This window comes from Musca domestica, unplaced genomic scaffold (genome assembly GCF_030504385.1).
Source record: "Musca domestica strain aabys unplaced genomic scaffold, Musca_domestica.polishedcontigs.V.1.1 206, whole genome shotgun sequence".
Classification (NCBI taxonomy): Eukaryota; Metazoa; Arthropoda; class Insecta; order Diptera; family Muscidae; genus Musca; species Musca domestica.
Genome location: NW_026712255.1, coordinates 918,763 through 930,749, shown reverse-complemented (window position 1 = coordinate 930,749; position 11,987 = coordinate 918,763). Strand labels below are relative to the sequence as shown.

Sequence of the window (11,987 nt, the reverse complement as noted above, 5' to 3'; positions counted from 1 at the left end):
TGGCCGCAGACCTTGGACATTCCAACAGGACTCAGCACCATCGCACTCAGCACACGCGACCGAAGAATGGTTACAAAATGAGGTTCCTCGCTTCATTTTCAGCGCACAATGGCCACCAAAGTCTCCGGAAAGCAAGGTTGGCACTAAAACATGCCAAAGTGTCGATCACCTCAAGCAAGAGCTTCGCCGGGAATGGGCCAAAATAACACAAAGCAACATTGGGGCTGCGTGTGACGGTTTCATTGACTGTTTGAAGGCCATAATTCGTGCCAAAGTTGACAAATTCGAACAAATCTTAACTTATTCTAAAATTTGATGTTATTTCCGACATTTTTTACTTTCATTCAATAAAATTAAAAAAAAAAATTAAAAAATATGGCGTTTGACTTTGTTGCATTTTGTTATTTCACCCTGTATATCTCTTGAAAACATTGAAATTTTCCAAAAAACAGGAAACTAGTTTTCCCATTCGGTCGGTCTGACGTAAGTCTGTCATTAGTTCATCTTCATAAATTTTGATGATCCATTTTATATGCCATTGTTGTTTCGTCTCTGAATGTTATTTGCAATTTGTAGTAATGCCAGATTTATTTTTCTTTTCCTTTCAGATTTTTGATGGGGGATGCATGCAATCGTAGATATTGAAGAAATCATCACATCGGCATCTTTAGCTTTGCAAATATCCAGCGAAACAAAAACTCCGCCATTGCTATAGATCTCCAACCAGTTGTTGTGAACAGTGGAAGCAGATCAAAATTGGTAGAAACGAAAAAAAAACATCGTCAAAATTTGCATACACATTCATCAGCTGCTTTGTGGCTTACCTTTGAACCCCGGTCCTAACTTCTCCACTCCTCCTTGTGCTGGCAGCTAAACGGTTGAATGCGCAGCTGCACCAACCCCGAACGAATTTTCGAACGAAAAGACAAAAAAACAAATACGAAATAGAAAAACAAACAAATATTTGAGGCTAAAAGTACGAAGAATTCCGAACGCAATATTAACAAATTAGTTGTGTGGGGTCCAGAGCTAGTCTTAGAGCATTTGTGGGGATAGAGTAAAGGGTGTCCAGCACACAAACAATTCACACACTTCAAGTTTTTTTTTTGTGTTTAGCAGACCCGGGCTTTGTTGGCGACCCCACTAACATTGAGCCCCTTAAGCCTGAGTTGCATTGCTCTGCTCACACTCACACACATCTGCAAAATGCTACAAACAACAACACATGTAGTGACGACAAAACATATGCAAACCGACATTGGTTCATTCAGTCATCAGCATCAGTCACAGGCACCACATCAGCAGCCACTAGCCGTGTTTGAGTTGCAACTTCATCATCAGTCCTAAAGAAACACCGGTGTAACAACTCAGAGAACCCCACAACTGCAAAGACAAAAACACAAAAAGAGAACATTCGCCCCTCTCTGTCACCCAACCCCATTTCTCATTCATTCTTCGTTCATTCAAGGCGAAAGAACAGCAGCAGCAACAACAACAACACAATTGTTATGTAAATAAGAAGAAACCAACAGCAACAACAACAACAAACACCCAACAGCAAAAATACGAACAATAAATAGTTTTGCCAGAGAACCAACTTCTCGCTTTAACAACGAAAACAAGAACAACAAAAAAAATAAAATTAATCAACAACAGCAACAACAAAACAAAGCCAGTATACAACAAACACTATTCTTTGTAATCTACAACAACAAAAACAACACAACATCAACAGGAAAAAGAAAAAGACTTGGAAACAACACATTCCTGGAACAAGTAGCCCAGGAGGTATCCCTTGTTCCGCAACAACAACTAACATAAACAACTCTATAACGGTATTGTTTATTTATAATTAAAGAAAAACAACAACAACAACAGTTACAAAAAAGGTAAGTTTCGGAGAATAGTTTTTTTTTGTAATCAGTGGCAATGTGATTGGAAATTTTCCTAACAGGTCAGGTCTTTCACAGATGCGGGGATAAAATATCCTCTGAGAGATCTTCTATGGACAGAAGACCACCAGAAAGTCTTCTAATACCAGAATATCCTTAACAAACCTTCTATGGTTAGAGGGCATTGCAGTCTTCTACTTTTTTGGCAGAATGGCTTTAAGAGTTCTTCTGAGAGACTGAAGAGTTCTAACATTAAATGTATTCAATAAGAGATCTTCTAAAAATAAAATACCTTTGAGACATGTTAGAGTTATTCTTTTTTGTAAAAAAAGCTTTTAAGAGGTATTCTATTTTCAGGACATCTTTATTACATTGAAGAATTAAGGAATTTAAGGTGCCATGCCATGATCCCCATGGACATAATTCCCATTACAATTATTTGGATTATGACCATTATATTTTCGGCCATACCCCTCCTCAAAAAAAAAAAAAAAAAAAAAAAAAAAAAAAATAGGTCATAATCCCCAGGAAACGATTGGTATTTAAAATTACACACAGTAATACACGGTTCCGGAGTAATATACAAAAATTGGTATTTTGTACCGGAAGTTTTTAATCGAAAATGGAGTTATTATGGGGTACTAAGATCTGCGAACCACATTATAGCCACTGTTGCCTTTCCAAAATGGTCCCAAATGTGCAGATATCTCTTGTAGTTGCGTAGATATTAGCGATAAAAATAATGAAATCATGATTTTCTTTTCTTTCTGGCCTTTAGCCAGGGCTTTAAATTTTCTCCTCTGGAGTATTTTAAACACCAGCTAAGCGATCCATAGTTTTTGTAAATCTTATATATTTTTTAAATGGTCGGCCTTCGGCAAAGGTTTGAGATTTTCCCCTTCAGGACATGTCTAACACCGGATACGCGATCAATAGTTTTTTTTTCGTTTTCTTCCTGTCTGAAAAATTTTTGGACATAATCCCCACAACAAATTGTCATAATACCCCCGCTTTTTATGGAGGTTACGATCAAAATAAAACCAGACATAATCCTCATAATTGCAATGGGGTCTTCTACGGGCAGCAGACCTTAAAACTGTATTCTATGACCTTAAAGAAGTCTTTTACAGCTACTAGTTTTAAGGATTCTCCTATGTCCTGACGAGCCTTTCAACAGGTCTTCTATGTATTCTCGACCTTTAGAGGATTCTTTTGGTTAGATTCAAGTCGTCTTTTATAACCAGAACAGCTTCTAAAGATAGAAAGCTTTTACGATTTTTTATATGTATAGAATGCCTTAAAGACTTGTTCTGTAGGCAAGAAGGCATTTAGAAGGTCTTTAGAGGCCACCTCTTAAAGATCTTTGGCTGCCACAAGGAAGGTCTTCTATAGCCAGATCTTCTTTTACCAGAAGACATTTAGGAGGACTTCTGTATCAGAAGACTTTTAATGGGTATTTTTTTCTTTTAAGGCCGGAAGATCTTTAATATATCATATATGGTCAGAAGAACTTTAAGAGGTCTTCAATGTTAAGAAAATCATTAATAGACCTTCTAGTCCCGAAGCGCCTTAATATGCCTCCCATGGCTAGAATACGTTTTATAGGTCATCTTTAAGCAGAAGACATTAAAGTCGTCTTCTATAGGTAATCGACCTGCATGAGGATTCTTATGGCTAGAATACGTTTAAGTGGTTTTTTTGTGACTATAATCTATTTAGAAGGCCTAAAAAAAGAAGTCTTCTATTGGAGTTGTTTTCAAAGGCTTTCAAAAAGGGAAAGATGAAAAACTTTGAATAGGTATTTGATAGATGGGGGACCAAAAAAGGTCACATTAAATTTTCCAGATGACACAAAGTCTTGTAAAAAAATTTATACAGATTAAAATATTTTCAAGAGGTATTCTATGGCTAGAAGGTCTTAAAGTTGTCCTAGGGATACAATAGCTACAAGAGATCCTATATGGATAAATGACCTGTATATATAGAAGACCCATAAATAAACCATTTGAAAGGCCTACTATAATTTTTTCATTTGCTACTATAAGCTCAAGGCCTCCAAACTCCATGTCATTGTAGCCATGTCCATCTATAAAAATCTCGATAGTAATTGCGAGATTTTCGATAGAAAATATTTGGTATAAACCGGTGCACATTTATAGATCGCGATATTCACAGATTTTGAGTATTTCGAATGGTGCTGCTATGATTGGTAACTAAGTGAGGAGCAAGTTGACTTTTCTAGTGCCTTTCGTCTCTTTTGCCAAAATCCGTTTCAGAGAACTTGGACCCGATCTAGTATCCGTCCATCTCTCTCGCTGGCTGCCTAGGCGCACAATAACTCTTAAAGAGAGTGTCTTGGTACATCGTACTATTATTGTCAAATATAGATCGAGTTTGGAAATGGGCAACTTCGGTCCAATCCTTTTGGTACCTCCCCCACAAAGGGTCAACATTTTTAATAATTATAACTCTTATAAAATGTGTGAAATTTCACACATATTAATATTTCAACCAACACAGGATCTCGTATGAAGAGCGGATAAAGCGGACCACCCCTTCTGGTACCTCCCCAAAAATGGTCAAATTTTGAAGTATCATGAAGCGTGAAATAAGCATCCGATTCTTTTCAAACTCGGCACATCTCAATATTTCCATCAACATGAAATCTTGTGTGAATATGGGATATAGGGCAACATCGGCCCAATCCTTTTGGTACCTCCCCCGCAAAGGGTCAACATTTTTAATAATTATAACTCACGTAAAATGTGTGAAATTTCACACATATTAATATTTCAACCAACACAGGATCTGGTATGAAGAGCGGATAAAGCGGACCACCCCTTCTGGTACCTCCCCAAAAATGGTCAAATTTTGAAGTATCATGAAGCGTGAAATAAGCATCCGATTCCTTTCAAACTCGGCACATCACAATATTTCTATCAATATGAAATCTGGTGTGAATATGGGATATATCGGACCACTCCTTCTGGTACCTCGACAAAAACGGGTCCAAATTTGGAATAATCAAGTCTCTCACAAAATGTGAAATAAGCATCCGATTCTTTTCAAATTTGACACACATCTATATTTTTACACAAGATCTGGTATGAAGATAAAGTATATCCTTCTAGTACCTCCCCAACGACGCACAGTGGGTTGAGATGTCCAAAAACAGAGATTAATTCAGCGAAGCATTCTATCGCTCTGAAATTTTGCTCAGACATTTATATTACCCCTAGTTTGTTTGGTATTAAAAAGGAGACAATTTTTTTCATTTAAAAACACTGATAACTACCTGTAGTCGATGTTGCAATTTTAACAAGTCAAAAAGCTGTAAGTTCGGCCGGGTCGAAATTTTAATACCCTCCACCTTTTGGTACAAATTTGGCAATTTCCAAAAAATAAGATCCGTTAAAAATTCTGTTAAAATCTTTGAAATACCGAATGATTATACGACGACGTGGGCCTGCATAGGCATTTTTTGTCATAATATTTAAATGCGAAACTTGAAGAAAAATCTGTTTATAATGTAACTAAAATCATCAAAATACCAAATATGGGGTGTACTGCTATATGGGGGCTATACGAAGACGTGAACCTGCACAGGCATTTTTTGTCATAATATTTAAATGCGAAACTTGAAGAAAAATCTGTTTATAATGTAACTAAAATCATCAAAATACCAAATATGGGGTGTACTGCTATATGGGGGCTATACGAAGACGTGAACCTGCACAGACAATTTTCTGGCATGGGCTGAAATTTGAAACAATCCCGGTAAATAATGTCGCTAAAATCATCAAAATACCGAATATCGGGGGGTACGGTATATGGGGGCTATATGAAGACGTGGACCTACATGGCTCATTTTTTGACATATGATGTAGTATCCATTACGAACTTCGAATACCAAATTTGAAACGATTCCGGTAAACAATGTCGCTAAAATAATCAAAATACCGAATATTGGGATGTACCGTTATATGGGGGTTATACGAAGACGTGGAACTGTACAAATAATTTTCTGTTTTAGGCTGTAGTATCCCTTACGAACTTCAAATGCCAAATTTGAAACAATTCCGGTGAATAATGTCGCTAAAATCATTAAAATACCGAATATCGGGAGGTACCGTTATATGGGGGCTATACGCAGACGTGGACCTACATGGCCAATTTACGAACTTAACCTGCCTACTGGCAAAATATACATGCGTGCAAAATCTTAGCCTTCTATCTCAATTTGTTTGAAAGAGAGCGTGATTACAACACACAGACGGACAGTCAGACAGACAGACACACAGACAGACAGACGGACATGGCTAAGAATTTTATCTTAGAATTTTACGCTGATCAAGAATATATATACTTTGTTGGGTCTGACATGAGTATTTCGAGGAGTTACAAACGGAATGACAAAATTAATATACCCTCCATAGTATGGTGGAGGGTATAAAAATATCACTTGAGTAATGAGTAAAAATCTAAAGCATTAAGCTTCAAAAAACCAAAAAGTAAAAAGAACAATAAAATGAGCCGAACTTTTTTTTTTTAATTTTTCGCCGTTCTTATTTATAACTGAATTGAGCAAAATTTGGTTTTTTGGGTATATTACGGGTAGAAGACTTATTTGTTCTTTGACAAATATTTAGAATTTTGGCATGTTTTCCTATATGACATAATTTAATACTTCCCATGATGAGGAGTGTTATAAAAAGCTTTATTTTTTGCTTTAAAATTCCTTATTTAAGTTTCAACCGCAAGTGGTTGGAACATGATTTGCAATTGTTCCAAACACCAACACAACTACCTTTTCAGCTTGTTTAAAGATGCCGAATCATTTTATATTTCTTTCTTTCTCATTTTCGATGGTCCATCCCCAATTCAGACACCCAAAATAAAAACCAAAAGGGAAAGTAACTTCCTCTGCGGTTGGTCATGTCATGGCTCAGCAATTCACAAGTTGAAGTGTCATTGAACAGCCGAAACAAATCACGGCTTCATAATTTACATGTCATGTCCGAAAATGATTAACAAGTGTTGTGGAGTCGGCATGCAAATTTGTGGATTCCCAGTTGGCTACATTCACAAGAGTCTCAGTATGGTTCAGTTACAAGAAAAAAAACTACAACATGATCGGTCCAACGATTCAAATTAAATTTTGAAAAATAAAAGAAAGCAAGGAAATACATTTCGAGTAAAACATAAACTGAAAACACCACGATTTTCACAGCTTCCCGCAGAGGCTTGTAATTAACAAATTCTGCATATATTTAAAAAAATGGTTAAACAAAGAAAATCCCAGTAGCTTTATGATTTTTATTTCATGTACATATGTATTTGTAATCGAAACTGAAACAATTCTCACAAGAACTAGTTTACTTTTATCTCCACGTCCGCATCGTTATTATTCATTCATTCATTCATTCCCTCATCCATTCATTTTATATTGAGACTATTTACATTGCCATTGACCTTGATAGATGCATACATGCACTTTCCACCAGCTCTGCTCCACATGTTACGGCAATCCGCTTATTGCAGAGCATTTAAATAACAATGACCACAAAACCCAATTCAGGCATCCTTTATGAATTTTTAATGGGAAAATATTCTTGTAACACCAACATTGATTTGCAGCTGACCGTGACGAATGCACCGAACGCAGAGGGCCGGACCGGACCGGACCGGACTGGGACGATAACCGAGCTAGGCGTTCTACCATAAACGGCTTAAAAGAATTTCAATTTCATTCATTCATGGCTAAAAACAAGCCCACTAAACCGCATACTTCTGGTTACACGTGGAGTTTATTGTATGTATTACACGCACACACACACACTCACACACACATTGTCTGCTATTGGAAATGGGAGTGTGGTTATGAATGGCAACAGATTTAGAACGCAAGAAAGGGGTGAGAGGAGTTTTCTTTATAAGTCTATTATGGAAGACCAGAATGTCTTTTCACGGAATACAAAAAGACATTTTCTTACTAGAGTAAGGAGGAGACCTGGAGGGGGTCTATTCATAGAAGACCTGTAAGACGTCTTCTCATAGAAGACCTGGTGGAGGCCTTCTCATAGAAAACCTGGAACAAGGTCTTCTCATTGATGACCTGGAGGAAGTCTTTTATGAGAAGATTCAAAGGTTTTCTCACAGGAGCCTCGTAGGACTTGTCGTAGAAGGTCCGAACGTCTTCTCGAAAAAGACTCGAAGGTCTTCCCATAAGAGGCCAGAGGGACTTCTCATAGAAGACCGAAAGGTCTTCTCATGAAAGGCCAGAAGGCTCCTCGAAAAAGAGTCGAAGGTCTTCTCATAAAAGGCCAGAAGGTCTCCTCGAAAAAGACTAGAAGGTCTTCCCATAAAAGGACAGAGGGACTTCCCATAGAAGTCCAGTGTGTCTTCTCGTAGAAGATCAGTGGGTCTTCTCATAAAAAAACCTGAGGGTCTTCTCATAGAAGGGCCGATGGTCTTATCATAGAAGACTCGAAGGTCCTTTCATAGAAGAACTCTCAAAGAAGGCTATGAGATCATTTCACAAAAGGCCAGAAGACCAGAAGGTCTTCTCATAGAAGACCAGAAGGTCTTCTCATAGAAGACCAGAAGGCCTTCTCATAGAAGACCAGAAGGTCTTCTCATAGAAGACTCGAAGGTCTTTTTATAGAAGACTCGAGGGTCTTTTTATAGAAGACTCGAGGGTCTTTTCATAGCAGAGGCGAAGGTCTTCTCTCATAGAAGACCAGGGGGCTATCTCATAGAAGACCGGAGGGCGTCTAATAGAAGACCAGAGGGCCGTCTCATGGAAGTCCAGAGGGACGTCTCATAGAAGACGGGATTGTCTTCTCATGGAAGACGGGAGGGTCTTCTCAGAGAAGACGGGAGGGTCTTCTCAGAGAAGACGGGAGGGTCTTCTCAGAGAAGACGGGAGGGTCTTCTCAAGGAAGACGGGATTGTCTTCTCATGGAAGACGGGAGGGTCTTCTCAGAGAAGACGGGAGGGTCTTCTCAGAGAAGACGGGGGGTCTTCTCAAGGAAGACCGGCGGTCATCTCAAAGAAGGCCGGAGGGTCGTCTCAAAGAAGACCTTAAGGTCTTCTCATAGAACTCCTTAAGGTTGTCGCATTGAAGTCCTTAAGGTCTTCTCATAAAAGTCCTTAAGGTCTTCTCATAGAAGTTCTTAAGTTCTTCTCATAGAAGTCCTTGCGATCTTCTCATAGAAGTCCTGAAGGTCTTCGCATAGAAGTCTGTAAGTTCTCACAGAACTTTTCTGCCTTTTTCCTACTAGAAACAGTAATTTCCCCTGTTTAAATGAATTGCCAAAAGAATGCTCTTAACCATCTGGTTTTGACCATAATTTCATTACAAATTGATTGTTAGCATTGCTTGTTCTGCCATAAATTAGAAAATCATAGTTGGGCGAGAGCAGAACCCCACCTCACATTGTCTGGCGCATTTGCCATCATATCTCATATTCGATGTTTATTCATCCATCAACCCACTCACTCAGTACCAAGCTAGTGGTGGACAGTTGTAGAATTGTTAATGGACGTAATAAAACCGCAAATCATTGTTGGCTCCCATTGACGAACATAAAAATTCTAATGAGACAAGAAAACGATTTTACCAACCTCAAATAGGACAAGACAACTAATTTGCAGTTTACAAATTAAAATTACTGTTAATTATGACAATAATGGGATTTGGAAGTACTTTCCTTGGCATTGATGGAGAAAAAAAAAAGAGTTGGAAAAATGTAGACCACATGGGTAGTTGATTTCAAAATGAGGAGTTAGATATGGAAGAATTCTACTTTTATATGACAATCAAAAGAGTACTAAGAAGTGATTTACATTTTGATTATTTAAAAAAAGAAATTAATTTTAATTTTTTTCAAATATGTTATAGTTGTATTACACTTTTTTTTGGTTAGACTAAATTTAAATATGTACATAAATTAAAAAAAAAAAAACTGTAAAGATTGACAAATGTTTGCATTTGTGATACAGACATTAACTGGGTAAAGTGTAGCCATGTGCTCCCGATCTTCCTTGCCCACTTTCTTTGCCATGCATTGTGTTATGCTTGCAGTATCGCTACATACATATATCTGTGTGTTTTTATTCCATCTGTTTTAGACTAAACAAGAACAACAACATTTTTAGGTCATATTCATAGAAGTGGGACCCAATTACATAACGTTTTCCTAGAAGAGATAGTTGAACTATATATACATGGCGAGATAAGAAAACTGCAACAAAGTCAAACGTCATAAATTTTCAATTTTTTATTAATTTTATTGAATGAAAGCAAAAAATGTCGGAAATAGCATCAAGTTTAGATTTGTTCGAATTGGTCACCTTTGGCATGCATTATGGCCTTAAAATGGCCAATAAATACGTCACACGCTGCTCGAATGTTGCTCTGTGGTATTTTGGGCCATTCCTGGCGAAGCGCTTGCTTGAAGTGATCGACACTTTGGTATTTTTTAGTGTCAACCAAGGTAGATGTACTAGGTAATCGCATCAGCCCAGCTGACGGCACCATTAAATGTCAAAACAAATTGTTGTAATGAAGAATTCGCCCTAAATGAATGCAACAACAAATCTGTTTATAGGTGTGTCTGGTTACCCTAAAATTTGTAACAATTGTTACAAATTGTTACTGGAAGTCGTCTGTTAACTCGAAAGTTCTGCAAAAGAGAGAAATTTTGACAGTTCTTTCAGTGAGAGTTTCAAATTCTTGCTGGACAAATTTCTTCTTGCAATCACTTGTAACTCTTCTTCTTCTCATTTATCGACATTCAATCAGATGTTTTCTATTGTTTGTTTATTTATTTTTGTGCTTTTAATTTGAAAATATTTTTTTGGAATTTTAAAGACTAATTGTTTTTGGAGAACAACTTTAAAAAATGTGGAAAACGTAAATATTAATATGTAATAAGGAAATAAAAGACTATTTCCAACATTTTTATTTAAAAAACTTGTAGAATTAGTATTGCTTCCTTTGTTTTAATTCTCCTTATGGGGGACAAATTGGTTTGTTTTGAAAATTCAGCTGATTAGTTGCAAGCTTCTGCAGGAATACCGTCTGTTTACTTTTCGCATTTTCCTTGCAAAAGAGAATAAAACTACCTTTTCTCTCAGAAAGAAAATTCCTGCTGGAAAAGTAACCAGACACACCTTATGTTGTCTTCCCTAAAAGTGCATTTTTATAATATTTCAAATAATAGCAAGTTAAGAGTGAAACCAGTAAAAAAAATTAAAAGAAAATGAAGGAAGGAGGTTAGAATGGAGTGCAGCTTTAAGAATTAAGTTAGCCTCAACATCTAAGATTCCCAAAGCACATCACGGGAAGTAGTGCAAGAATTCGACTCTTGTCATTTGCAGTTCCGGAAAACTTTCGGTTTAAACCAGTAAAATATAGTCATTATAAGTTTCTTGGTTTAAAAATATTGCAATACTACAATTAATACTAATTTTACTCTCATTTGTTTTACAATAAAAACTTTTATTGCGACGTTCGTTTACGACGAGAGGCACACAAAATAAAATGTAAACAAACACCTCGTTTCTGATTGGTTGAAACAAATTTGCCGCAACCTTTAAATGTCATGGCGAATCTATGTTTTTCGCCTTAGATGCCAATTTTGACATTTGAGGGGACCACAAAAGTTGCTTTGTTGTAGCAATTCGCCGATGCGGTTACCTGTTAGATCTACCTTGGTGTCAACCTTGCTTTCCAAAATACTCCAGACACAATAGCCCAACGGATTGGTATCCGGAGGTTTTGGCGGCCATTGTGAGCTGGAAATGAAGCGAGGAACCTCATTTTGTAACCATTCTTGGGTGTCGCGTGCTGAGTGCGATGGTAATGAGTCCTGTTGGAATGTCCTATAATAAATAAATAATAAACTCTCCAGAATATTTTCGCGATAATATTCGGCATTTATTCTGATGTCACGGTCGATTTATACGAGCGGAGAGCGACCATCGGCTGTTATGGTGGCCCGCAAAATGACCATGGCCAGCCCTTGAGTTTTGGTGGCCAACCGAAGGTGCACAATTTTAGCTGACATCTTTGTTTACAAACTGCTGGAC

The 11,987-nt window shown here is 37.3% G+C and overlaps 1 protein-coding gene across 1 annotated transcript in view; it reads left to right on the top strand.

The window, feature by feature from the left end:
* The first annotated feature begins 593 nt into the window (after positions 1-593).
* The window catches only part of LOC101898473 (serine/arginine repetitive matrix protein 1), a 29,928-nt gene continuing 18,534 nt past the window's right edge, over positions 594-11,987 (top strand). The window contains exon 1 of the mRNA XM_059122612.1: positions 594-1,889. The gene's annotated coding sequence lies outside the window, so the exon portion shown is untranslated. The remainder of the gene's footprint in view (positions 1,890-11,987) is intronic.